Raw genomic sequence first — 27,850 nt, forward strand, 5'->3', positions numbered from 1 at the left:
CACTCACCGCCACATCCTCTCAGCTGAGGTATCTGAAGCTTTAAGCAAAAGGACACCTAAACGGGCATCCTTATAACGTAATCACTCCTTAGCTCTTCTCTTCCTTGCTGCCTCTTTTCTTGGGCATCAGAAAGTATAACAGTCAGCCATCCTGAAGTGGTCTTATTGACATTGCGAAAAGTGTTTACTGTGCAGAGAGCCTTTTTTTTTGTTGTTGCAGCAATGGGGGCTACCAAGAGGGAATCGCAGCCAAGGTTATGATTCACATTAATTAATCTCAGGCTTTGGACATCTCATTAGCCAATCACAGCAACCCTAAAACAACAAAGACGCACAGCTGTTTTGCTCCTTGCTGCCTGCTGCAGATGGCAGTGGGAAGGGCTGAGGAAATGGCTCAGTAGCTAAGGTGCTTGCTGCTCAAGTATGAGGACCAGAGTTTAGATTCCCAGCATGCAATGTAAAACAGGTGGGTGTGGCAGCACTCCAATTCTTGAGCAAAGAGATAGATCCACCTGCTGGCTAGGTAGTCCTCAGACTTCAGATTCAGTGTGAGACCCTGTCTTAAAAATTAAAGCAATAGAGGATACTGAGTGTCCATCTTTGGCTTCCACACGTGTGCAGATAGGTGCTGGAGTGTATACACTGCTGCCACAGCTGCCACTGCTGCCACTGCTGCCACTGCCGCAGCCGCCGCCGCCACCACCATCACCACCACCACCACCACCACCACCACCACCACCACCACCACCACCACCAAGAACAACAACAAAAACAACTCAGAACTTCAGAATCTTGTCTGTTCCCATGGCAACCCTCTTTTCAGCAGCCATGGTACAGCATCTGGTTGGCCATTACAGTGTTGTTATGGTTTAGTACTTAGAAAGGAGATGCTGAGCTAAATAATAGGACAGGTAGCAATCACATAGAGTTTGTAATGGGCATGAGGACATCTACAAACACAGCAGTTAGGACAGTGTCCCTATCCTAAGGACATTCAACAGATGACTCTGTTGAGTCTGCAGTCCTACAGTCACACCCTCAGTTCCTGGGTAGGCATCATGACGTAAGCTGCAGATAGCGATCCAGCAGTCTGTATCATGGACATTGAGCCTCCCTTGGGTCTTAACCATTGGCGAGAACAGATTCTGCCCTGTGAAAGGATGTGGGTGCAAGGGCCAGACCAGCAAGGAGTGGTCAAAGAGAGGACAGATAAGTTCACTTCTCTCAAGTACACAAATAGCTAAGAATGACAGAACCAGCTCTAAATTACAACCTTGAATAGTTGAGTGGTACAATGTTATTGTGCCCTGTTAGAGGACATGTGACAGGAGAGTTAGCAGGGCTTCTTTATTGCACATCTCCCATGTGCCAGGTGCTGGGCTAGGTATGAAGGGTTGAAGATGGATGAGGTCAGGGCACCCTTGTGGTGTCTAGGAACTAACTCTCTGGATTATTAGGGGTATTTTTTCCCTTAATGTACTATATGTCACGGGCTCTCATTTCTCCTCCTGTGGGAATGTAGGCTCCCTTCTTGGGTATTGTTTATAATCTATTATAACTGCAGTTACTTTGCTGGATGGTCGCTCTCCACACCTTATTTGTCCATACTTGAAAGTCCATATCCTTTGATCAATATTCTATTTCCTTTGCCACCAGCTCTAATCTTTTTTTATGCATTTGGCTCATAAGCTCAATTCTTTTTAGATTCTATATGTGATGCCTATAGTTAATAATAATATATCATCTGCTTGAAATCTGCTAATAAATTAGATCTCAAGCAATCTCAGAGAAACTCTGTGGAAGGATGACACATTTAATGTCTTGATTATAGTACTCATTATCTACTGTATACCACAATGTGCCACCTAAGAATGGGATTGGTCTAAGATTCATTATTTTGGGATTTCCACCTTGTGTGTTATGTGGTTATCATTGGGTGCAAGTGTGTAGACCCAGGTCAGCTAACCCAACAAATTCTAAGCTATGTGGTACCGTGTATTTCTTCTGGGCTATGAACTTTGCAATTTCTCTATACGGGATACTATAGGCAATGGCAGCAAATACTAAACATTTACATATCTGAACATAGAAATTTCAGTAAAAAATATGGTATAAGGAATAAAAAAAAATACAACCATATGACACAGCACTTACGATCAATGCTACATGTAGGACTAATGTCATTTTAGCTGAATCAGCATGCATGGACTATGAAGACCTAAGAAATTATTGTACCTCCTGAAGGCCTGATAAGCACTGAACACACAGGTTACACTAGATTTACTTAAAAACTCAATAATGAGATTTTTACTCTATAGGTTTTTAATTAAAAAATTTTAAAAGCAAATATAATACATAACTATAAATATTACCTTTATATTCTTATATGCTTTTTTATTTTTGAGATTATAATTACAATTCTCCCCTCCCTTTCCTCCCTCCAAACCTTCCCATAGACCTCTCCCCATTGTTCTTCAAAACCATGGACTTTCTTTCACCAGTTGTCATTGCATGCATATATGTGTATGCATTTATCCCTCTAAATATAACCTGCTCAGTCTATAGAATGTTGCTTGTGTTTGTTTTTAAGACTGAGTGTTTGGTACTGGAAAACTCATTGGTCTTCCCAGGAAGCCCTACCTCTTCTACTCAAAGCTCTCCTCAGGTGCCTATAGTTTTTGGGGAGGGTGAGGCCACATGGGCTTTTTCTGTCCTGTTTGGCATCCTTGCTCAGCTCATGGTGGGCAGTTGTATTGGTGAGATTTTATAAGTTTAGCTTCTTGTGTTACTGGGAGATACAGTAAAATCCATGACCCTCTGGTTCTTACAACCTTTCTCCAAGCCTTAGGTGTTTTGTAGACATATCCATTGGGACTGGACTCCACAGTTTTACCTTCATATCCTTATATTATATGCTTTTTTAAAAAATTGTTTTTATTTGTTTAGCTCTTTTGTTAACACAAAAACATACACAGACTCAAGATGGTTCACATCCATGTTTTGTCCCACTGGAAGGTCTTCAGGACGATGACACACATGGAGCTGTCACCTCATATAAGAGTGCTTCTTTTGGGACATTTCAGAAGGAGCTGTAGCAGAGCGCTGTTCTGTACATTCAAATTGTCATTGTTAGTATGAGTGTATTGTATGTATGTGTGTATCAGTGTGCGGTGTGCGTCCATGTGTATGTATGTAGGTGTGAGTGCAGAAGCCATGGGAGAATATTATGTATCCTGCTTTATCAAGCTTTGCTATGGTCCTTTAAGATGAAGTTTCTCATAAGAGTCCCCAAGCTCCATCAGCTGTTTGACTGTGTCTGTGTCAGCTGCTGGGTGAAGCCTCTCAGAGGGCAGCTTGCTTCTGTTTGCAAGTATAGCAGAGTATCATTAACAGTGTTAGGGCAAGACTCTTATGGAAGAATGGGAGGAAGGATTGTAGGCCCCATGGGGATAGAAACTCTAAGACAGACCAACAGAGTCAACTAACCTGGACCCCTGGGGCTCTCAATGTCTGAACCACCAACCAAATTAACATCCTCAGGCTGGACCTAGGCCTCCCTGCACATACGTGTCAGTTAGGCAGCTTGATCTTCATGTGAGTCCTGAACAACTGGAACAGGAGCTGTCCCAAAAGCTGTTGCTTGTACCTGAGCTGTCATGTCTGACTTCCGTGCGAGAGGAAGCACCTAGTTTCTTTAAAGTGGCAGGGTTGAGGGATACCCAGGGGTCCCAGTGGCTCAGAAGGGGAGGGAGGATTGGGTAAGGATTGTGGGAGGAAGTGACAAGAGAGGGGCAGTGAGTGGGATGTAATACAAACAAGTTAAAAATAAAATTAAATAAATAAAAAAGACAAAGTCTTTTTTTTTTCAAAGTCTTTTATTGAACCTGTAGTTTACCAATTTAGTAAGGTTGGTGACCAGCAAGCCTCCATGATCTATCTGACTCCCACAGTACTGAGTTTATAGAGACATGTGACCACAGCCAGACATGTGTTGGAACTGGGGATTTGAACTCAAGTCTTTACGTTTGTGCAACAAGTACTTTTTTTTTTCACATTTACTTTTTTATTTATTTTTTTTATTTTTATTTTTTTATTAACTTGAGTGTTTCTTATTTACATTTCGAGTGTTATTCCCTTTCCCGGTTTCCGGGCAAACATCCCCCTAATCCTCCCCCCTCCCCTTCCTTATGGGTGTTCCCCTCCCCACCCTCCCCCCATTGCCGCCCTCCCCCCACCAGTCTAGTTCACTGGGGGTTCAGTCTTAGCAGGACCCAGGGCTTCCCCTTCCACTGGTGCTCTTACTAGAATATTCATTGCTACCTATGAGGTCAGAGTCCAGGGTCAGTCCATGTATAGTCTTTAGGTAGTGGCTTAGTCCCTGGAAGCTCTGGTTGCTTAGCATTGTTGTTCATAAGGGGTCTCGAGCTCCTTCAAGCTCTTCGAGTTCTTTCTCTGATTCCTTCAATGGGGGTCCTGTTCTCAGTTCAGTGGTTTGCTGCTGGCATTCGCCTCTGTATTTGCTGTATTCTGGCTGTGTCTCTCAGGAGCGATCTACATCCGGCTCCTGTCGGCCTGCACTTCTTTGCTTCATCCATCTTGTCTAATTGGATGGCTGTATATGTATGGGCCACATGTGGGGCAGGCTCCGAATGGGTGTTCCTTCTGTGTCTGTTTTAATCTTTGCCTCTCTATTCCCTGCCAAGGGTATTCTGTTCCCCTTTTAAAGAAGGAGTGAAGCATTCACATTTTGATCATCCATCTTGAGTTTCATTTGTTCTAGGCATCTAGGGTAATTCAAGCATTTGGGCTAATAGCCACTTATCAATGAGTGCATACCATGTGTGTTTTTCTGTGATTGGGTTACCTCACTCAGGATGATATTTTCCAGTTCCAACCATTTGCTTACGAATTTCATAAAGTCATTGTTTTTGATAGCTGAGTAATATTCCATTGTGTAGATGTACCACATTTTCTGTATCCATTCCTCTGTTGAAGGGCATCTGGGTTCTTTCCAGCTTCTGGCTATTATAAATAAGGATGCTATGAACATAGTGGAGCACGTGTCTTTTTTATATGTTGGGGAATCTTTTGGGTATATGCCCAAGAGAGGTATAGCTGGATCCCCAGGCAGTTCAATGTCCAATTTTCTGAGGAACCTCCAGACTGATTTCCAGAATGGTTTTACCAGTCTGCAATCCCACCAACAATGGAAGAGTGTTCCTCTTTCTCCACATCCTCGCCAGCATTTGCTGTCACCTGAGTTTTTGATCTTAGCCATTCTCACTGGTGTGAGGTGAAATCTCAGGGTTGTTTTGATTTGCATTTCCCTTATGACTAAAGATGTTGAACATTTCTTTAGGTGTTTCTCAGCCATTCGGCATTCCTCAACTGTGAATTCTTTGTTTAGCTCTGAACCCCATTTTTTAATAGGGTTGTTTGTCTCCCTGCGGTCTAACTTCTTGAGTTCTTTGTATATTTTGGAAATAAGGCCTCTATCTGTTGTAGGATTGGTAAAGATCTTTTCCCAATCTCTTGGTTGCTGTTTTGTCCTAACCACAGTGTCCTTTGCCTTACAGAAGCTTTGCAGTTTTATGAGATCCCATTTGTCGATTCTTGATCTTAGAGCATAAGCCATTGGTGCAACAGGTACTTTTACTAACTAAACCATCTCCCTGGCTCCTACATATCAACTTATTTAAAAATATATGTGTGCTTGTTTGTATGTGTACATATAATATATAATTATATAGTATACTATATGTTAATAAAAGTAGACTTTATAATAATGTTAAGCATAGTAAATACATGAATATAGTTGTTTATCTTCATTGTCAAATGCCATTTGCTGTTCTCATGTATATGGCATGTTTCGAGTAGTAACTAAGAGATAGATTACATCAGCATCAATGCAAACTCATAGATAGTGCCTTGTGCAAGGACCTTACAGTTGAATCATCATGAGGTACAGGGAATTTCTCACTCTGTCATAATCTCATTCAACTGCATTGCTGATCACAGAATTGATATACACTGCACAAGAGTGTCTATTACATTTCAAAGCTGGAAAAGATCAGTAACATAAGATTACAACTTGATTAATTGATAAACTATTTTTAAGAATTTCAGAACAGGCTTCCTCTTCCTGTAAGTGGTGAGGTGATCCGTGAAGATGGTTCGCTACTTTCTTAACTCAGAAAACCTCACAAAATCAGGCAAATCTTCAAACCATTGTGTTCAGTATAAGAATACCAGGGAAACTGCCAAGACCATCAAGGGTATGCATATTCACAAAGCTACCTCTGAAGGATGTCGCTTTAAAGAAGCAATGTGTGCCATTCTGGCGGTATAATGGCGGAGTCGGTAGGTACGCCCAGGGCAAACAGTGGGGTTGACCACTGGGAGGGTGGACAAAAAAGAGTGTTGAATTTTTGCTGCAAATGCTTAAAAGTGTAGAGAGTAAAGCTAACTTAAGGATTTAGATGTAGATTGCCTAGTTATCGAACACACATCCAGGTGAACACGGCACCTAAGATGCGCAGACGAACCTACGGATCTCATGGCCGGATTAATCCATCCATGAGTTCCCCCTGCCACACTGAGATGATCCTCACTGAGAAGGAACAGACTGTTCTAAAGCCAGAAGAGGAAGTTGCACAGAAGAAAAAGTTTCGGGGCTCCAGCCTGGGATAATGGTGTGAATTCCTTGTTATTGTCATTCCAATCCTGCCCCGGATCTTCAAAAAGTTCCTGGCTCCGTACATATATCCTGTGTTCAGTTGCATAGGACCTCAAAAAGCTATGCAAGAATCCATCGATAAGAATACGGGCAAGGTAGTCTGCAAGGGTGCAGGTACAAATGGATTACCCACAAAAGGACTAACAGAAGTCTCTGAGAAAAAGAAAGACTACTGTTGTTTTCTTGGAAGCCCTTGACTGTTTCCAAACAGACCGGATATACGAATCACCTTCTTTGTCTCTAATCTTTTTTTCTCTGAGAGCAGGATTCTAGATAAATAGTTTAGTTTCTGCCTGATACCGATCAGGGAGTACATGGTATTTATATTTAAAATTCTAGTAGTTATATTTAATGACCTCAACCCTGAGTGTCTTTTTCATTAAAGTAGCTTTCATTTCTTTTATTTGTATTTACTGATATGAAGGAATAGAAGGTCTGTGTGAGCAGACACTCAGAACTTCGAGTCCTTGGGCCTTCCCATTCTTTCTCATGAGTTTGCTGTTTTCACTTCCTGTGGGCTCTTGAACCTTGAGTGGGATGAGGGTTAGTGCGGAACAGAGCTGTCCGCAGTAGGATGCGATGTGATTACTGACTACTGCCAAGCGCCATGGCGGGCAGACGGCCAAGAGTCCTCACTGCTCCAAGGAAGCTGGAAAAGGAATGGGGGGAAGCTTCTTTGAAAAATGTAACATCAACATCATCATCGATCACACAACTTCTAATTCTCTGTACTTCTAGTCCTGACGATGAATTAAACATCCATTTAACTTGTGAAAAAGAAATTGCAGAACAATAGTCAAAGTGCTTTCTCACCCAAGTTATCAATAACCATGCCTAGTGGCCGATCTGCTAGGTACGCTTAATTTCAATTCCCAGTTAAGAATTTGTATAACTAATATTGGTGTTGTGAAGATATTTGCAATTTTCATTACTGGCAAAGCCAGGGACACTTGTTACCTTTATAATTAAAGCTATGTTCAGTTTCAGTTAGATGCCAGGGAAAATTAAAGTGTGGGTTTGTTTTGCACATGAGTTAAAGGGCCCTTGAATTCAGTCCCTGGGCCCCACGTGGTAGAAGGAGATAACGGATCTCTGTAGATTGTCCTCTGTTCTCTACATGCAAGGTATGGTACACGACACCCGTCCCCAAACAAACAAACAAACCACAGGGTAAAAAGCGAAAGAATCATATATATTGTTTTAGTAAAGCAGGTTTTTTATGCCAGCTAATTTTAAAAATTAAGAATACTTGCTAAATTGATCAATGGGTCTCTCTCTTTCTCTCTCTCTCTATATATGTATATGTATATATAGGTATATATATATCAATATATGTATATATGTATGTGTATATATATCATAGGATCTTTCTTTCTTTCTTTCTTCTTTCTTCCTTTTCAAGACAGGGTCTTACTGTATAGCTCAGGATTTCCTGTGACTTGGAGTGTAATCACACGACTGGAACTCTGACTACAGCCTCCTGAGAGTTGGGATTCCAGATGTGTGCTTCCATAACTGACTTTAATTTTAACTGTATCACTTCTGTTTAGGTGCTCCCTGTGTAGTCAGGATGGCTCGAACTTGCAGCCATCTTTCTGCCTGTCTTCCAGGAGCTTGGGCGATGGGTATGAGCCACTGAATTGGCTACTTAAGGAGCTCTTGGTAGTAAACCATCTCATGTTTCATGGATGACTCTTGCTATTTAAAATAGACACACAAATATATAAAGGCTCAAGTTCTTTATAAAAATGGCATAGCATTTGCACATCACCAGCAGACATCCTCCTGTATCCTCACGTCATCCCTGGATGGCCTATGGCACCTAATGCAGCCCACTACCATGTAAAGTCCTACTATCATGTTCCCCTCACGCAGCGCTCTCCTCTCTTAGTTTTCTTCTTTTCTATCCATTGTCTGAGGACACTGACTGGATTTATCATCCACCTGGGTAGTCCTCCACGATCTCAAGTTTCTTATGTCTCAAAAGATCCTTTCTGATAAAGTCATGCTCATAGAAGCATATCTTTCCTAACTCATTAGGGGTTATTAGTTCCTCATCTGGAACTAGGAGACATTGGCTGACATCCATAAAAGGTGGCTGCTCTCGGGCCCGCACTGAGATGTTGGTGGTGAGAGAAGAGCCTGAGAGACCCGGAGATGGAAGCGAGCGTCTGCATGTGCTGCCTTCTATAATCAGCTCTCCTGAGTGACTGGAGGTCCAACCCCATCATGGAGCAACCGAGTCTCCACCTCTTCAGCTCTCCCAGCACAGGCATCTCTAAGGAACGCCTTCCGGAGCTTCTTGGACAGGTAGCTCAACTCAAAACCATCCCCTGCCTCTCAGTGAGCTGTTGCCTCAAAAGTAAACCAACTTATCATTCAGAAAATGCCCGCCGATCTCGAATTTGCATACCCCAGATGAGGCTGCAAAGCCATTTATCTCTCAAGAGCAGCCTGCTGTGGTCCCTTTTATATTTTTATGGGGTTGTCCTTAAATGGCTGATTAGTTTGGGGTGATTTATAAATGCTTCAAGCTTGGCAATTTCTCCCTTAATGATTGGACAGATTTGTGTCTGGCGTTAAGCAGGCTTGGCTTTCTGTTGTTTCAGCGCATCTGTGGGCCACCTCCATTGTACAATGACCTGACTTTGCTCCAGTCCAAGCCGGCTTAGTCCTTCGCCAAGTTTTCTCAAGGTTTCACGCTGCCTGTCATTGACTATCTTTGAGAAAGGCAAAACAAATGCACTCTGAAAATTAAAAAGTCACTAATCATTTTTTTCCCTTCTTATTCCCTATATTTTCAGGGGCAAGAGAAAATCCCACAGGCCTTAGCTTGGTTACTCATCCTTCCCTGGGCTTGGTGTTCTGACATGAAAATAGGAAATGTTACACAGAATCTTTTCTACCTCGGGAACTGAGAGGGAATCAGCCAACGGTGGAAAATTGCTTGGTGTTATTTTGTCCGCAGCAAGCCCTCCATGCACATTAGCTGCTGTGTTTCCAGTTGACTCACATGGAGAGAAGCTTGTGTGGAAACCAGGACGAAGACCTTCGTGCTCTTGAACCCCACCTAATTCGATCAGTGTGTGACTGTCCGTGGTCCGCATCTTCACAGGATGCCTTGCCTGTGGAAGCAGGCCCAGCTTCTCCCATTTAACAGCTTTTCACTTTGTTTTGTTCTTTTTTATTCCATTTTTAATCTTAAAGTAATAAATATATACCGAAGCCACCCTCTTATTTGTGAGCAGTTCTATCCAAAACCAAATACTCTGTTTAAGTTTAAATTTGTTGGGGGGGGCGGCGTGGTGTGTGAAGAAAGTCTTGCAGGGCTTGGGAATTTGATTCTCTCCTTCCATCATATAGGTCCCAGGGAATCGAACTCATGAAGTCAGGCTTGGCAGCAGTTTCCTTTATCCACTGAGCCACATCACTGGCCTGTCACTGTTATTATTTCTTTCTTTCTAACACATTGTTTAACAGTTTTAGAAAATGTACATTTCACCTTTATGTCAGAGGATCATACACATTCAGCAGGGGAAATTCTACGTTAGATCTGAGCAAATAGTAACATTTCTTCTTGTTGTGACTCCTTAAGTAACATTGGTAGCATTTTTTTTTTTTATGGTAGTGCACTGCATTAGGTGCCATAAGCAATCTAGAGATGACTTAAGGATACAGAAGGATGTGTTCTGGTGATGTGCAAATGCTATACCATTTTTATAAAGAACTTTAGTATTTATTTATTTGTACTGCTCTGGGAGTCTAGAGCATATGTCCCATGGATACCAACAGTCAATAATACTTATCTTGCTCTTTCTTGGAAATTAGTTTCCATATTTTTTTGTTGTTGTTGTTTTTGAGAAAGAGTCTCACGTATCCCACGCTGGCCTTGAACTTGCTATGTATGTGGCTGAGAATAAACTTGAACTTCAGATTCTCCTGCCTTCACATCCTGGTGCCCGGTTTATAGGTATCCACCACCATAACCTGGGGTCTGTGGCACTGGAGGCTGAATACAGGGCCAGACAACCGAGCTGCGTCCCCAGCCCTTTTGGCATTTACTTTAGACTATTTATTTGTTTCCTAAATGGAAACGGATACTCTTGCTGTTTTATATACTGCTCCACACCAGCAGTATGAGTTTTATACCTTCAGCCATTAGCATTACATCGTATTTTCACTCAGATTGTTCTTCTATATGAGTGTCACTTTTATTATGTAAATGTTGTTTACTGCTAAGCACCAGACTGGAATGGACTGTGTGGTTAACTTTCCTGAATGAACTTTTGTTTCCTTGGAGTTAACCATTGCTTTGATTATTTATCTCATTTTTTTTAAAAAATAGAAAATAATATTCTTCCACATAATATATTCTGATCATGATTTTTCTCTCTCCCATTTCCTCCCAGATCCTCCCCATCCAAGCCCACACCTTTTCTTTTCTCTTGAGAAAACAAACAGGCAAATTAAAAACAAACAAAACAGAATAAAACAAAACCAAAGAGAAGGAATGAGAAACACACACAGGCGCAGACACACACACACACACACACACACACACACACACACACACACACCATAAAAAGACAAAATCAGAAATCATAATTTATAAGGAAAAGATCAGCAAGGAGAAAAATGCCTGGACAAAGCCCTATGACACAAAATAACCTTCCAAAAATAACACTGAGTTTATTTTGTGTTGGCCATAAACTGCTGAACATGGGGCCTGCCCTAAAGTGTGGTTTGTATACCAAGAAGACTCCATTGGAGAAAACGAATTTTGTGCGTGATTGTCAGTTGGAGATAGCTTCTTGGTTAGGGATGGGGGCCTGTGTCTACTTCCCCTCTTAGGACTGAGACCCTATCTGGCACAGATCTGTGCAGACCCTGTGTATGTCTCTGTAAGTTCACATGCGTGTCGGTCCTGGCTTATTTGGAAGACAGTGTTTCCTTGGTGTCCTTGGCCCCTCTGACTCTTACAATCTTTCTTCCTTCTCTTCCACATAGTTCCCTGAGCCATGAGGGGTTTGATAAAGACATCTATCTCATTGGCAACTGAGTTTCCAAGGTCTCTCACTCTCTGCAATTGCCCAGAGGTGGGTCTCTATGTTTGTTCCCATCTACTGCAGGAGGGAGCGTCTCTGATGACAGCTGAGCAAGGCACTGTTTGACCTATGGGCATAGAAGAATATTCTTAGAAGTCCTTCTATTGCTTTGTCTCTTTAGCAGGACAGTAGTATGTGGTTTGCCCCTAGGTCCATGGCCTATCCGGTCTTAGGCTGTTGATCACCTCAACAGTGTCAGACATGGGTTCCGTCTCATGGAGTATGTCTTAAATCTATTCAGATAGTGGTTGGTTATTCCACAGTGCTTATGCCACTGGTGCACCAGCACATCAGACAGGCAGATCACCATTGCAGATGGGTTGGTATTCACCTTCCTCCTCTGGAAGCCTGCAGCGTCCATTCCAATATTATGAACCCTAATCTGATAAAGGCTCTAGTTCGGTACCAGCTTGACTTCCCATTTTCAGTGACTTGTGTAGGTATTATCTGTAGTAGCAGGACCTTGCTGTCAGCATGGGGTAAGCAACCAATAGCTTTGGCAATGTAGTGTGAGTTGTTTGGGGCTTTTCATGGGACCACTTTGGCTAGCAGGTCAATTAGATATAACCCATTCCTGGTTCCGCAGGTTTCATTTGGTGGCAAGAGATGTCTAGCTGGGACTTTGTCTCTACTGTTACTTGGCGGCTCCATTTAGATTTCTTTCACACGTGTTCATATTTTAAGAAGCTTCTAATGTAGTAGGCGTCTATATGGCCCCTTAAATGACCCTTCATCTTAGCTGTGCCTCCCAATTTATCTTAGTTTTCAATGTCTTTGCCATTATTTTTTTTCTTAAACACTTTGATGAAGCTATCTGAATCTTTTAGAAATGTCAATACGATGTCTGAAGGGGCCTTCCTTCTGTGTCATTGAGCACTGGCTCTCCTCCCTATAGGCACCCTGCCAACCTATGCTTCATGATGAAGGGGGTTTCTTTCTTTCTTCACTAACATCTTAGCGTCCCTGGTTATTAAGGAAAAACAGGCGGGATGCAGAATAGGAAGACTATATGTCTGGCAGTACAGGGGCACTTTATTATTACATTTGATGAATCATTTATTCAAGCGTGTAGTTCAGGGTTAAAATAATTATTTTTAAAAAAATCCAGGGATTTGCCTTCTGGCTTTTAGGTTTTCATTTGAGATGTCTAGGTAATTCATCCTCTTCTGTAGGGGGCCCACTGTGCTTGTTTGTCTCCCAGGAAGTCCTTGGTGTAAAGTCTTCTCTGCATTGCTGGGGTTTTGAAAGTCCCCAGGCTTTGCCTAAGAGCACATTTCATCTGTTACCTTTGCTGTGCGTCAGGGCGCCAATTCCTTCTAGAGATTCGTATTCTCCAGCTCGAGCAGATTTGATCGTTGTAAATAATTAATGGCTGCCTTTCCTTTATTTTCCCCATTTTTTTTTTCTCGAACTTCCCATGTGGGACTCCAGATTGAGTCTCTAACTTTGTTATCTTAGACTTCCTTTATTTTTGCCTTTTTTGTTTTATTTTTGAGATAATATTTTTCTCAACTGTGCCTGCCATTTCTTGTCTTCATTTGTCTTATAATTTTGCGCTAAATTTCTGTGTCAAATTGCTTTTTGTAATCAAAAGTTGTATGTTTATGTTTTGTTTTTTAAATAGAATCACGTCCTTGCTCATGGTATGATTTTTTTCTTCTTTTTATGTGTATATAAGCATGCATGCTCACACTGCTGTGTGAGCGTACATGCAGGTATGCGCTCATGTGTGTAGAGACCTGAGGCTGATGTTGGGAATCGTCCTCCATCAGTCTTCAACATTATTCTTTGAGGCAGAGTCTCTCAATCATACCGAGAACTCAACCATACGGCTAATCTCACAACTGCCTCACTCCAGGAATCCTGTTGTCATATTCTCATGCTAGGGTACAGGCAGGCAGACCTGGCCACTCAGTGTTTACATGGGGCTGGCAATCTGAACTCTGGTTCTCTTGCATGTTTCAAGTGCCTTAACTCCTGAGCCATCTCTCCAACCTGTACTCTTTTTTAAAGTATTATGATTATATATTTGGAGTCTGAGCATGTTTCTTAAAGAGCTTCTTTCTTTCTCTGGTGTTCTTCTACTCTCTTCGCTTGCCCCTCTAATATACCATAAATTTTTGGGGGGTATTTAATCTTTAGTTCTAGAAGATTTGTTCGCGTATATGATCTTTGATTGCACAGTCATAAATTAAGGAACAGAGAGAGGGGAGTGCTTGCAAAGTTGAGTCTAGGTGTTTGCAAACATTTATCTATGCCTGGGATTATGTATATTGTGTTTGGTATATTTGGTGTGTTTGTGTATGTACATGTGAGGTTATTTGTTGAGAACATGTACCTATAGGTCTTTGAGGTCTGTGCTGGAAAGTCTATGAGGGTACAGGATATGAGTGAATCTGTGCATATGTGGGATATATGTGTCGAATGTATTTGGCAATGTTGATGGTTTCACTGTAAGGGAAGCAGTTTCAGCCATCTTTTTTTTTTTTTCGTTGAAAACCAATAATTTATCAAAACGCTGCGTGTGTACAAGGGGGAGAGGTGTTTTGACAGATCGGGCAGCAATGGGCAGGCGCACTGGGAGGGGCCGGTGCTGGGGGCGTGGGGACAGCAGCCTGCAGGGCAGGCGGTGTGAGCAGTGGCTAGACATTCTTGCCGAGCAGGCGCAGCTCATGGCGCCGCAGGTGGTTGTACAGCGATTGCACGTAGGTGAAGACGCACTTAGGGTCTGACTTTTTGCCTATAATCATCATGTCCTCCACTTCCACCAAGGGTACACAGTCCACCAGCATCTGTGGGGCCCCAAGCAGGGGTTAGGACTTTTTGGTTTTTACCAGCCCCTTCTGGACCAGACAGCGGTAGAACTCCTGGATGTACGTGTACACGCACTTCCAGTCAGGCTCTCGAAGCCGCACCATGTCCTCTGTATCCAGGAGCTGCGGGCAGTCCGCATGGGTCTCAGCGGATGAGAAGGTCATTTCAAAGTTCTGGCGCCGGTTTTGTGGGCTAAGCTGTCCATAGTCAAAAGCCTCAGGGAAGAAATTGTGCACCAGGGCACAGAAGGCCATCCCATCATTCCAGCTGGAGGAGAAGTTCTGGATGTCCACGTGCTCGTAGCCACGGGTCTTGGCTCGGCACCAGTCCAGCAACATCTGCTTGATGCTGTTGGCGTTGGGGACTCCGAAGCTGGTAGAATGCTGTACCGCTGTATGGGGTGTGCCAGGACCTGAAGAGCCTTCCTTCTCTAGTTTCTCAATCATGGCCTTGCACGCTTGGGACGCTGAGGTCTTGGGCAGACTCTGTGCCTTCATGAGCTCTTTCTTCTTCTCTGCCTGGCATTTTTCGAGGGCCGCTAGGCTGCCAGAACGTGAGCTGGTTTGGTCCTCTCGGTCGAAGATACTGCCCATTTTTTTGGATGAGGAAGAGGAAGAGGAAAAGGTCTTGGTTTGGACGGTGCTGCTGCTGCTGCTGCTGCTGCTGCTGCTGCTGCTGCTGCTGCTGCTGCTGCTGCTGCTGCTGCTGCTGCTGCCATTCTCCGAGCGCCTCACGAAACTCGACTCCACTGTGGTGGTACGTGCCGTCTGCGTGCTGTCATTAGAGTGGACGAGCCGCTCAGTTTTGGTAACTGTGCTGACCGCTGAGCCATCAGCCGCCCTCTGGCTGTGCCTGGTGGTGGTCTCTGTAGTAGCCATATTGCTTCCGCTCTCGCCTGGCCGGGCCCGTGCCTCCCGTAGCCGCCGTTCTCGTTCCTTGTCCCTCTGGTCTCTCTTTCTTTGTCGGAGCTCACGGAGCGCAGCCCGGATGAGCTTCCGCTCTTCAAAGTTCGTAGCGTGGTCCAGCATCTTGTCCAGAATTCCTTCGTCCTCAATGGCCATCAGCTCCTCTGCACTCAGGGGGCTCCGCCCCTCCGGGCCTTTGTTCACTTTGTCCAGAGTCTGCTCTGTTAGCTGCTTCCACTGTGGCAGAGGGGGGATCTGCTGAATTCCAGCCATCTTTATCATGATCCTCTGTCTTGGGGTTTTATTGCTGTGAACAGACACCATGACCAATGTAAGTTTTATAAAGGACAACATTTAATTGGGGCTGGCTTACAGGTTCAGAGGTTCAATCCATTATCATCAAGGTGGGAACATGGCAGCATCCAGGCAGGCATGGTGCAGGAGGAGCTGAGTTCTACATCTTCACCTGAAGGAAGCCAGGAACAGACTGAGCATCCTCAGACAGCTAGGAGGAGGGTCTCCAAGCCCACCCCCACAGTGACACACTTCCTCTTACAGGACCATACTTTCTAATAGTGTCACTCCCTGGGTCAAGCATATGCAACCATCACACCTCCTCAAATGTCCATACATGGACCTTTCTTTGCTTACTTGGTAAGTTTCTCTATTTGCAAGACTTTCAGGCTCCTGATTCAGGGTGTATAAAGTTACTTTGGATAATCCTTGAAGTTATAATGGTCAGAGGGGCATTGGCCTCACCCTTGGCCTTTCAACTTACCACAGCCCTATTTTATGCCTGAGGATTCATTCACTTCTGTATTGTGTTTCGAGTTTTTAATAAGGGGACAGCATCTGGCTTGATATCTCCAGATATAAAAAGCACACTGACTCCTGAGGTCAGAGTGAACCTGCAGTAGCTATAAAGGGCTGTAGGTGCCTTTGGAAGTATAGTAATTTCCTCCTTTTGCTTTAGACTAGTTCTCTCATTAGAATCAGCCTTTCCCTTTCCTTTTAAAGATATCTGGGGCCTCTAATTCTTGAACCTTCCTGGACTACATCAACATTCATTTCCAATCTCATCAGCTTCCCCCACACCTCCATGTTTTAGGTCTCAGGAGTCAGTGTTCACAGTTTGCCGATGACTTTTGACCACTGACATCTAGTTTATATTTGTTTTATTAATTTATTTATTCCTTATTTCCATTTCTGTGCCCTCGTGCCTTTAGTGATGATTTAGTGTGAGGTTAGAAGGAAGCAGTCCCATTCAGTGTTTCCCAGAGGACTCTATTACTCTGCGTTAAAGCACTCTGAAACCCCTCCATCCCTATGGAGTGACACAGAGCAGAGCCCTGTTCTCTGTTGTTAGTTGTGTGCATCGTGGTGGACAGCAGTAGACATGTGTTGCTTTCAGGATGTTTACTGGGCATCATCCTAAATAGAGAGCAGAGGGACACAGAGACTAACAGATGTTGGTTATGCTTGGGAGTTTTCTGGGTGGTTGTCATGGTGATATGCTATAAAGAAAAGCACCAGGCTGTCATTGTTATGTGGCTTTAAGAGTAGACAAGTCACAATGGGTAGGTTGGGTGGTCAGGACCTGTATCGTAGTTTTTTAAGTGAGATAGCCTGACTGGCTCATGCATTTACGTGTTGGCCACCAGCTGATAGTGCTGTCCTGTGAGGTTATTTAGGAAGTAGGAACTGGCTAGCGAAGGTGTACTACCAGGGGTAGGACTTTGGAACTTGTAGGAGCATCCACTCCTGGTTCTGTCTGTTGCTCTGTCCTGGTTGAGTCTGCTACCTCATACTCCTGCAGCCACTGACCTAACCAGTCCAACTGCTAATTGACTGTAACCCTTAGACTATGAGCCAACATAAATCATTCCTTCCTTAAATTGCTTCTGTGAGGTATTTGTCACAGACCTCCCTGTGACCTCTGAGTAACCAGAAGGCATCAGCTGTGCCAAAGTCAAGAGAAAAAAAAAATACTGCAGACACAGGGGACAGCTGGAGAAAAGGTCATAATAGAAACCCAGAGTCTGAGAGCCATGGACAAGGGTGGCTATATCAGGGGACAGAACTGAGAGTAAGCCATTTGAGGCTAGTGGTTTGGTAGGATGATGCTCACTGTTACCTCTGGGCCAGGAGTGGGCTTTGTCTTGTAAATGGTGTAGGGAGTGATCCATCTTGCTTCTCTCTGTCTGTGTCTAGCTGTAGGGTATGCACACATGCAGTTGGATATAGACACTTGGGTATGCATGTGTGTGGGGCCAAAAGCTCACGTTAAGTGTCTTCTATCGTCTTTCTCTACCTTCTTTATCTCTTGAGAAAGAGCATCTAATGGGGCCTTACCCCAGTTAGCTGGGCCTTTACCACACTAGACTGGCCACAAGACTAACGGGCACTGAGAGGATCCACCTTTCTGCCTCAACCTAGCACTAGGATTACAGAGTTGCTCAGTGCCACCCAGTTTTTACATGGGTGATATGGATCTGAACTGAGGTCTCCAGGCATATGAGGTGGGTACTTTATGACCTGGACCATCTCCTCAGCCCTCTGATGGAGTTAAATTTGAAGGGGAAAGCTGTGAGATTTGAATCTAAGATGGCTGCTTACTTAGGTTCACTATGGAGTAGAACTTAGGTTCACTGTGGAGTAGAACCAGTAAGCAGAAATAACCAAACATGCCAGTGCTGTCCCAACAAAAGGCTGCGGACTTCAGTTAGGAAATGGGTAGGTATTTTCCCATCATTCTGGAGTTTAGAGAGCAGAAATCAAAGCATGGGGAAGGCTGGTTTCTGCTGAGGCTCTTTCTGGTGGTAGATGTCTCCTTGTTGTGTCCTCACATGGCCTTCTGCTCCGTGTGTCCTGGTTTCCTGGTTGTAAAGACATCAGTGCTATTTGAATAAGAGTGCATCCTTAATCAAGGCCCCAGGTAGCCTTTATTGACTTGCTTAAAGCCATAGCTCCAAACTTGGGCCACTGGGACTCCCGCTATGAATTTTGGGGAGACTGTTCAGTCTACAGCAGTAGCTTGAATGGAGCCCACGGGATGAAAGGAGATGTTTCGGGAACTCATGGAGGAGTGCTGACCACTGGAGCAGATGAGGGGTGGGTGAGGTGAGGCTACAGTTTTATGAGATGTGGAAACCTTAAGCTTTCTAGGCAGATTCTGGAGGGGCGTGTTTCTGGAAAGGATGATCGGCAGCACTGTTCTTGCAATGTAAAAAGTAAAATCTCCCTGTGTGTGATACAGGTATGTTGGTGTATATGTATGTCCGTGTGTGTGTGTCCGTGTGTGTTGTAAAGATAAGTGAGTGTATGAAGGCACATATGTGTACATACATGTAGTCAGAGACCAACTTTAGCTGTGGTTCCTCAAATGCTTTCTGTCTTGCTTTTTTTTGTGACAGGCTTTCCCATGTGTTTATAACTTACCAGGTAGGCTGGTCTCATTGGCTACTGAGCCCTAGGGATCTGGCTGTTTCTACTTCTCCTTGTGGCTTCTATGTGGCTTCTCAAGATTCGAACTCAGGCTCTTAGGTTTGCACTTTGTGACTCAGTGACACAAACGCTGATGGAAAAGCACCACCATGAACACCAAAGGACACACTTCAGTAAACAGCAGACTCTGACTCGGAGCCAGCATGGGAATTTGTGTGCAGAGACCCTTAGGTACCTATGACAGACAGTCATTAACTGTCTGAAAGATGAAGTGAGGGCAAAGTGCAGAGGCCATTTCATATCTCATGGCATTTAAAGCCCTAAGAATAGGTGAACTTCCTAGAAAAAGAGTCTAGGTAGAACCTTGAACATTATTTATTGCTGTATACTATACCACAGCACAGCACAGCACAGAACAGCACAGAACAGTTAGCACAGCACAGCACAACACAGCTTACCAAAACATACCACAGCACACCACAGCACACCACAGCACACCACAGCACACCACAGCACAGCACAGCATACCACAGCAAGCACAGCACATCACATGTACAGGTGAGGATGGCCACACCTTGACTAAAGTTACAATATCTTATTAAGAGTAAGCAGGAACCCACAGGCCACCAGAAGGCATGGTGGCAGCATATTAACCTCAAGGCAAGACTATGTTTCAGGAAAAATGCCCAGGTTACTATTAAGCTTCCAAGTTGTCAAGCAGAATGAAGTCAGATGGACCTCCTCCGGCCTGGGTGGCTTGAAGCTCTCTGGCTGCATGGAGGAGCTGGAGGAGGAAGGAGGTGTGTATAGTTGGCATTGGAACAGCATCAGATGCCTGTGAGGATGTGGAAAGAGCAAGATGAACTAAAGTTAGACCACTGGTGTGAAGGGAGGAGATAAAACCCATGGGACTAGAAGGAGTTGGGGTGACACCGAATATTTTTTTTTGATGGATAGAAACTTTCAAACATATTTGGACATTTCTAATAATGATCCAGTAGAAGAGATGATATGGTAGTGTGTGAGTCTCGGACCTATAGAAGATGAACTTTAAAAAAATTATTTTTGGGTTTTCAAGACAGGGCTTCTCTGTGTAGTACTGGCTGTCTTAAAACTCGCTCTGTAGATCAGGCTGGCCTCAAACTCAGAGATCTGCTTGCCTCTGCCTCCTACATGCTAGGACTAAAGGGGTGTGCTTGCGTCTGTGCACATGTGTGTGTGTGTGTGTGTGTGTGTGTGTGTGTGTGTGTGTGTGCCATTGCTGCCAGGAAGGAGATGAATTGTAGGGATAATCCTTTCCCTGATTCTAATGAACTGCAACTGAGAGATGGGTTTTGGTGCAAGTGGGTGGGCAGGCTCACTCCCCATATCTTCCTGAAGTATCAGTCAGGAATCAGGCTAGAGCAGGCAGAGTAGGCAATGAGGCAGGTCTTTGAGTAACAGGCAGAGAGGGCTGCAGTCAGCCTGCTCCTGGCCATCACTGGGGGTTTATGTTTGTGATATTCAGATGAGAAGACTTAGCACAGTAGTTGTGAGTGTTTTACTGAGTCACCTCCCAGTGCTTAGGTGCCAGTCTAGTGCAGGTGAACAGCAACACAGAAAACGTCACCACTTGGTCCAGAAACAGTCCATCCAGAGCAGTAAGAATAGCTACCCAGGGTGCACAGTTTGTCACTAATAGAGCTCTACCCTTGGCTTCCTGTGTGCCCCCATGTCCTGCAGATTTCTGTCACAGCATGAAGACAGAAAACAGGCATGGGTTAGGTCGGGCATCTTCAAGGTGTCTTTAGAAGAGAGAGAGAGAGAGAGAGAGAGAGAGAGAGAGAGAGAGAGAGAGAGAGTGTGTGTGTGTCTGGCCTCAGACTCTTTGTGTAGCCCCTTGTCTTCAGATATTTCTGCCTCTACCCACACACAGAGGGCCAGGATGAAAAGTGTAGTCTACCTATTCAGTTGATGAGATGCTGGGTATTGAACACTTGTAAGCAGTCTGCTAACTGAGATCTTTCTGAAGCCCGCTGTTTGCCATAGAGTGAGGTGCCCCACTTGATTCCTATAAAATTCAGAACCTGGGAGTACAGGTGTGGAAGGCCAGCCCAATACTTAGCTCTCACTGGCATCAAGAGATCGCTTCTGCTTGCTTGCTTTTGTGAAGGGTCTGCCAGCCAAGCACATCCTAAAGCATAGTCGAGACATTAGTCAACATGCCGTATCATGTCCCTGTGTCATCTCTGTGCCTGAAGAGTGTAGAGAACCAATCTGTGTAGAGAAAGGCAATTCAGGTTCCCAAGTCACAGCTTTTGATCATGTCAGTTCCTGTGTACCTTGAACCAGCTAGGTCTCTTCCGTATGTTTGTCCATCCCTCTAGAGGCAGCCCTGGGGTGTTGCCATGGGAACACACTCAGCTGGCATATATACCTCCCAGCGTATGAGTGGCTGTGAAGTCAATCTTCAAGCAAAGGGGTCTGCAATGCCCCTTCCTTCACATCTCTCCTGGGAAAAGGCATCATCTGTCCCAGGACAGTGGGGCCCTTGGTGTTCTGGGAGCAGCCATGATATGTTAACTTGGGCTTCACCTTTTCTCACTCTCTGTCTTGACTGTTTTATCTTTCTTCTGTTTTCTGAGATTGCCTCCCCATTTCTACGTCCTTGTCCCCAGCTATCCTCTCAGGGTCACTAAAGGTAGCCAACTATTTGGTCGGTGTTTTGGTAGGGGACGTCTCCCCACAGAACTCAAATCAAAGTTCTGTGTAAGAAGATAGGTTCGACAAGAGTCAGCCTAAGCAGAAAAAGCCACCCAAGAAACAGTTTGGTGAAGGATTTAGCTTTAGCTTCAGGGTCAGACAGACCTGGGGCCCACTGAGCTGACACATCTGGCTATAACATTTGAAGTGTCTCTTTACCCCACAGGGGCTCACAAGAAGTAAGTGGGATAAGTCTGTGGTCTCAACTAAGATTTACATGGAAAACTTGCTGGGTGTGGAGGATTCAGGTTTCCTGGTTCCAGGGGCACAGTGCAAAGTAACTAGGACTGTCTCTTCTCCCTTTCTCATGGGAGCTTTGTGTGCATAGCACTGTGAGGAGCATTGCCCTGGAGGACAGCGACACACATACCATATGCAAAGCACCATGCATAGATGGAGAGTGTTTCACTCTCTTCTGATGTGACCCCCATAAATGTGAGTGCTAAGGACGATAATGATGGCGTAATAATTACTCCAAAGGCGCCACTTGCAATTACTGTGCCGAGCCCATCACCTCCGACCTTCCTTCTCCAGGGCAAGAGTGGGTATCTTGGGAGGAGATAGTTTCTGTGGCAACCGCTCTCAGAGACAGCAGAAACCTGGGGGAGCCTGGGAGGCAGTTCTCAGGCACCTATGCCCACAGGCCAAAACAGAATATCAGAGTTTTGATATGGGGCACAGAAGCTGCTACCTCATGCCTTGGCTCCAGAGTATCAGTGAAGCATGCTGTGGCTTCTGCCAGTGCCCAAGTGGGGGCCTGGCTTTCTCTCCAAGGTGTGCTGGGAGGCGCTCTTAGTGCAATATTTATCTCACCACGTAAACCAATCTAGCTGGTTAGAAAAACAAGTTTTATTGCATTCTCAGGCGGTGCACTTAGCTGGCTGGTCTCCTATGAAGCCATCTGTGTCTGGTGGTAGAAATAGCTTATCGGCATAAAGGCTGGATAAATTGGATTAAGAAATCACTGTGTGCTGAGAAAGTGGACAGAATAAATTTAGAAAGGGAGGAGAGGAGACAAGAAAGATATCATGGAGAATGGAATAGGGGCTGATGACAGCCGTGTAGACCAACTGTCTGGGTTCAGGACCTAACTTCTTTACCACCTGAGCTGTGTGACCCTGGCAAGTTTCCTGGCTTCACGTTCTTCAATTTGCATATTAGGTGATGAATTAAATGAGCAACTATAAATATTCACCAATAAACTGATTCCTAAAAATATTAAGACTCAGTAATCTAAGATTACAATGCAAGGAAACTGGGAAGTTTGTAGTGGTATATGCATTCATACTGGCGAGGTTAACACAGGGAGATCACGAGCTTAGGGCTGGCTTGGGCTACGTAGTAAGTTACAGGCTTAGCTTAGGCTATATAGCAAATGTCTGTTTAGATTGTGAGGGTTTTAGAGCTGGGATCAGGGTGAAGTATGTGACCCCCACATGGAATGAACAATTTGAGAGAGTCAGAAGAACTGAGTAGCGACATAAATAATTCTTTAGTGTTTTTGAAACAGTAGAGTCTATGATGAACACAACGTCTCAATATTAAATGACAACGCAAATCAGAGCTCAGGACTATTTCAAACCGCTCTGTTTGCCTTACCCCAAACTGTTGCTTTCAGTTAAACCTTATTGGCAAAAATGATGGCTGAAGAGGGCTGTGACTTGATAGTTTGCTTTATGGAGGATGACACTGATCAGCTAAAGAGCTGGCGTGGTGGTTAAGAGCATTTGCTCTTCTGTAGAGGAGTCCAGTTCAGTTCCCAGCACCCACATCTGGTGGCTCACATCTGCCTATAACTGTAGGTCCAGGGGAGTTAATCTCCTCTTCATGGGCACTCACATTCACATGTACATACCCCCCTTCCACACACATATGCATGCACGCATGCACGAGCGCGCGCGCACACACACACACACACACACACACACCCCTAATTCAAAAGAAATTGTAAACTTTGTACTGAAATATATGCTCTTATTTATTGAGTTTATTTTTAATGCTCAGGTTACTACCTCACTTGCCTTGACTACTCTCAGCCCAGGTTGCTTTGTTTCTTTCAGAATACCAGAGAAATTGACATCATGAACTGACATCAATGTTCTTCTTGGTCATCGGGAGGGCTGCCCTTCTCTGGAGGCTGCGCAGTGTTCACCAAGGGTGCACAGGACACGTAGTGGGTAGCATGTGCTTTCAGGAATTGCTCCAAGGTCACTTTCTGGCTAAACTCTCAGCTTGGAAGAATAATCTGTTTTTCTATACTCCCCTGCCACACATATACAAACACACACACACACACACACACACACACACGTATTTTGAAATGAAACTAAGTGCAGAAGGAAAGTAAGGGCAAAGGGTTGGGGGAGAGCTAGATGGAAAATTCCAGGGCTGAGAGTTGCTGCCTCTCTCTGTGCTGTGTTAACCTTCTCCGTTCTTCAGAAGGAGGCATTTGTCAGCGATGCTATCAGCTTTAGTGCGCTCTGCGTTTATGGCTGTGAATTTAATAGCAGAGACATAAACATATACTTTTCATCCATTTTCACTGGTCCCTGCGCAGTTCAGACAACAGCTAGGATTATTATAACCCTTCAGAGGGAACTATTAGGAGGGCTATGGCTTATCCTTGCCCTCCCTTGCAGAGCCATAAAGCCCTTGGTGTACAGAGACATGCTATTACCTTGTTCCAGCCATCACGGAAAGGCCCCCACTTGGCACCCTTTATTCAGATCACTTTGAAAGGCTCAAAGTCACTCTGTTCTTACTGACCCCTGACAGTGGCTTGTATGCTGTACCTCCATGGATGTGTATAAGCTACAAAGTTCAGTGAGAACTGAACATTGTCAGTGTTAAATATGTTACTACACATGTTGAACTTTGGCCTTTCCTGATCCTTTGTCTGGAACCCTGAGGTCAACCCTGCAAGTGCCTGAGGAAAGTTCTCCCTGACTAGTCAGACCGCTTGGGCCTGCTAGTTACGCCTCTGGTTTATAAAATTAGGGAGTATGATGCTAGGTGATCACTAGCCATCCAGGAGAGCTGTGTTTGAGGTGCCTTTAGCTGTGTATAGAACATTAGGAAACTCCAGCCCTTCAACTGTGTGCAGCAGTGGTTCTCAACCTTCCTGATGCTGCACCCCTTTAATACAGTTCCTCATGTTGTGGTGACCCCAACCATAAAGTTATTTCATTGCAACATCATAACTATAATTTTGCTACTGCTATGAATTATAATGTAAAGATCTGATATGTATGAGAGCTGCTATGTCACCCCCAAAGGGGCTGTGACCCACAGGTTGAGAACTGCCAGTGTAGTGCGTCTAGGCATGCCCAGCCATTTAGCTTTGGAAGTGTTGTCATCTACAAATATGCATGCTTAAGAACTGTATGATTTAGCTACAAAAAGTGTATAAAACCTCATTTTTGAGTATATGATTTCTCAGTGGGCTGCATTTATTGGTATCCTGGGCAGGATATTTTAGACCCTTCAAAAAGTGGGGAGGACTAGTCAGGAGAGAATGAAGAATATTTTATATGGATGGTTTTTCTGTTATGGTCAAGGGAAGGATGTCTCTGATAGCTCCCTCACAGCTTGGCAAGGTGAGAATTGGCCTTCTTGCACATGGTGTTTCTTTAAATGCAAAATGCACCTTTTCTTAAAGTTAACACAAAGTTCAGAGAAATTTCTCTTAGAAATTCACTGTGGTAGTTTTTTGCTAGTCAGACATTGGAATTGGTTTTACTAGGTCCTCTTAGAGCACAGTTTAATACATGGATACGTATTTGTATGTGATTGTGTGTTCTGCATGTGTGAAAATGATGCTGTGCCTCTTTATTCATTGGTGTGGAGAAATGTCCGTGTGTGTGTGTGTGTGTGTGTGTGTGTGTGTGTGTGTGTGTGTGCATATGAGTGTGCATGTAGAGGACAGAACAGGACTTTGGGTGTCTTTTAATCACTCTTCCTCCTCTTGCCTTGAGAACAGGTTCTCTCACTTAACCAGAAGCTAATGTTTACTAGGCTGGGTAGCCAGTGAGCTCCTGGCATCTGCCCGTCTATACTCCCCTGTGCTGGGATTACAAGCAGCATCAACCGTGCCTGACTTTTTAAATAAGTACTGGAGATTTGAACTTGGGCCCGTATGCTTGCAAAGCAATGTATTCTTCTCAGGGGAGGCATCTTTCTAGCCCCATGGTGCAGTTTTTTTGTTTGTTTGTGTTTGTTTGTTTTATGGTAAAAGAACATTAGCGAAATAATCCTATTTTTTGTAAACAAGGAGAAAGTGGTTCCAAGCTTCTAGAGAAATATTAAAAATACTGTTGCTGGTGTTTCTGGCATATGTAACTCTATGTCTCTTGGGCATAAAGGCAGATGAAAACAAGGACTGCTTTTAAGAACATTTATGCAACTTGGTAACTGAGGACAAAATGATTCCATGAAGTCAGTTGAATTCATCGGGAAGGTCAGTCTCAGCCCCTTAAGGAAAGCCTGAGAATGTTCCATGGTTTATTTAACGTGCTGTTCTCCTTCACTGAGCCCTCATCAGGATGCTGAGGAAGCAGTTAGGCAATTAGTTTTGTGTGTGTCCAGCCCTTCTGCTGCTGCTGCAGGTGGTGGTGGTGATGATGATGATGATATGATGATGAAATGTGTGTGTGTGTGTGTGTGTGTGTGTGAGAGAGAGAGAGAGAGAGAGAGAGAGAGAGAGAGAGAGAGAGAGAGAGAGACTTTGAACATGGCAGTCAGAACCACAGAGACTCCACATCCTCACCTCTGCACAGATCTACAGCCTTAGTCAGGGCTTCCTAAGAGCCAGTTGTTATCTAGAACTTTGCCCAGTGCCTGACACAAACTGGGTTCACCGCAATAAAACATTAAGAAATGTTACTGCTGTTTCTCTAGGCACTTGGTAGGTCCTACATTCCTTGAGGTAACTTGACTTTTTGAGCCTGTAGGGACCGCATTAAGAGAGGATGATATAGAAGAGAAAGCTCTGGACCACGAGCAAGACTTGTCTCTCCATGAACTTGCTTTGTGAGCTTAGAAACCACTGAGCTAAATTTCTTATACGTGAAGGAGAGAAATTTGGACTGAAACATCCTCTACCCCTCTAATTCTAACATCTGAGGGCCAAAAAAAGCAGAGAGAGAGAGGCAGACAGAGAGAGAGAGAGAGAGAGAGAGAGAGAGAGAGAGAGGAAGAGGGAGGGAGGGAGAGAGAGAGAGGCAGACAGAGACAGATACAGAGACAGAGACAGACAGAGACAGACAGAGACAGACAGAGACAGAGACAGAGACAGACAGGGAACAAATCCTGTGGGACTTAGTTCTGACTCCCAAGTAGGGACCAGTTGTCTGTGAGCCCTGGACTGAGAGCATCTTTCAGGGACTTTTAACAAGCAATGCCTTTCTATTTACTTTCTGATCCTGTCGCACTAGCTGACAGGCTTACAGAAGGCTGCTATCAGCAATTTATGGCCACCTAATGCCACGCTTTTATCAGCACAGCTAATCACATTTTAAGCTCTTTGAGTCTTTCTGCTTGGAATAATTGCTCACTTTTACTGCCTAACAAATCTCGAAGTGATAATGGTATGAGAGAAGTGGAAGACAGTTCTGGATAATTCCAGATATTTCAGCCACAGGTAGGAACAGATTCGGGAAAAAAATAGCAGCAAGAAAACTTTCCTAGCCTGGGTTCTGGCTGGACTGTTCTCTTGTGTTTCTCTAAAACTGTTCATCATTCCCAGTTTCTTGTCATCAGTTCCTAGCTGTGGACCTTAAGCTTTTCTCAAGGCTAGGGAGATGGCTCTGTCCACAAAGGTGTTTGGCTTACAAGCATGAGGTCCTGGGTTCAAGCCCCAAAATTCCTGACAAAGAAGACAGACATGGGAGAGGGAGCAGCTATCACAACCAAATTTATAATCCCAGTGCTGGGGAAGTGAAGCTAGGGGAATTCTGGGGTTTGCTGACTAGTCAGCCTAGCCTGCTTGGTGAGCTGTGGGGCAGAAGGAGCCCATCTGCTTCTAACCAAAAACACAACCCAAGGGCCTTAGAGATGGCTAAGCATGTGTTTTATTCAAGATTCCCTAAAGGCACAGGGCTAATAGA

The 27,850-nt window shown here is 44.3% G+C and overlaps 2 pseudogenes; one reads left to right on the top strand and one right to left on the bottom strand.

Annotated features, from left to right (window-relative positions):
• The first annotated feature begins 6,689 nt into the window (after positions 1 to 6,689).
• C18h18orf32-ps1 (similar to human chromosome 18 open reading frame 32, pseudogene 1) lies at positions 6,690 to 6,933 on the top strand (annotated as a pseudogene).
• A 7,641-nt stretch (positions 6,934 to 14,574) lies between these two features.
• Smtn-ps1 (smoothelin, pseudogene 1) lies at positions 14,575 to 16,661 on the bottom strand (annotated as a pseudogene).
• Between the last annotated feature and the right edge of the window lie 11,189 nt (positions 16,662 to 27,850).

Source organism: Rattus norvegicus, chromosome 4 (assembly GCF_021556685.1).
Source record: "Rattus norvegicus strain SHRSP/BbbUtx chromosome 4, alternate assembly SHRSP_T2T, whole genome shotgun sequence".
Classification (NCBI taxonomy): domain Eukaryota; kingdom Metazoa; phylum Chordata; class Mammalia; order Rodentia; family Muridae; genus Rattus; species Rattus norvegicus.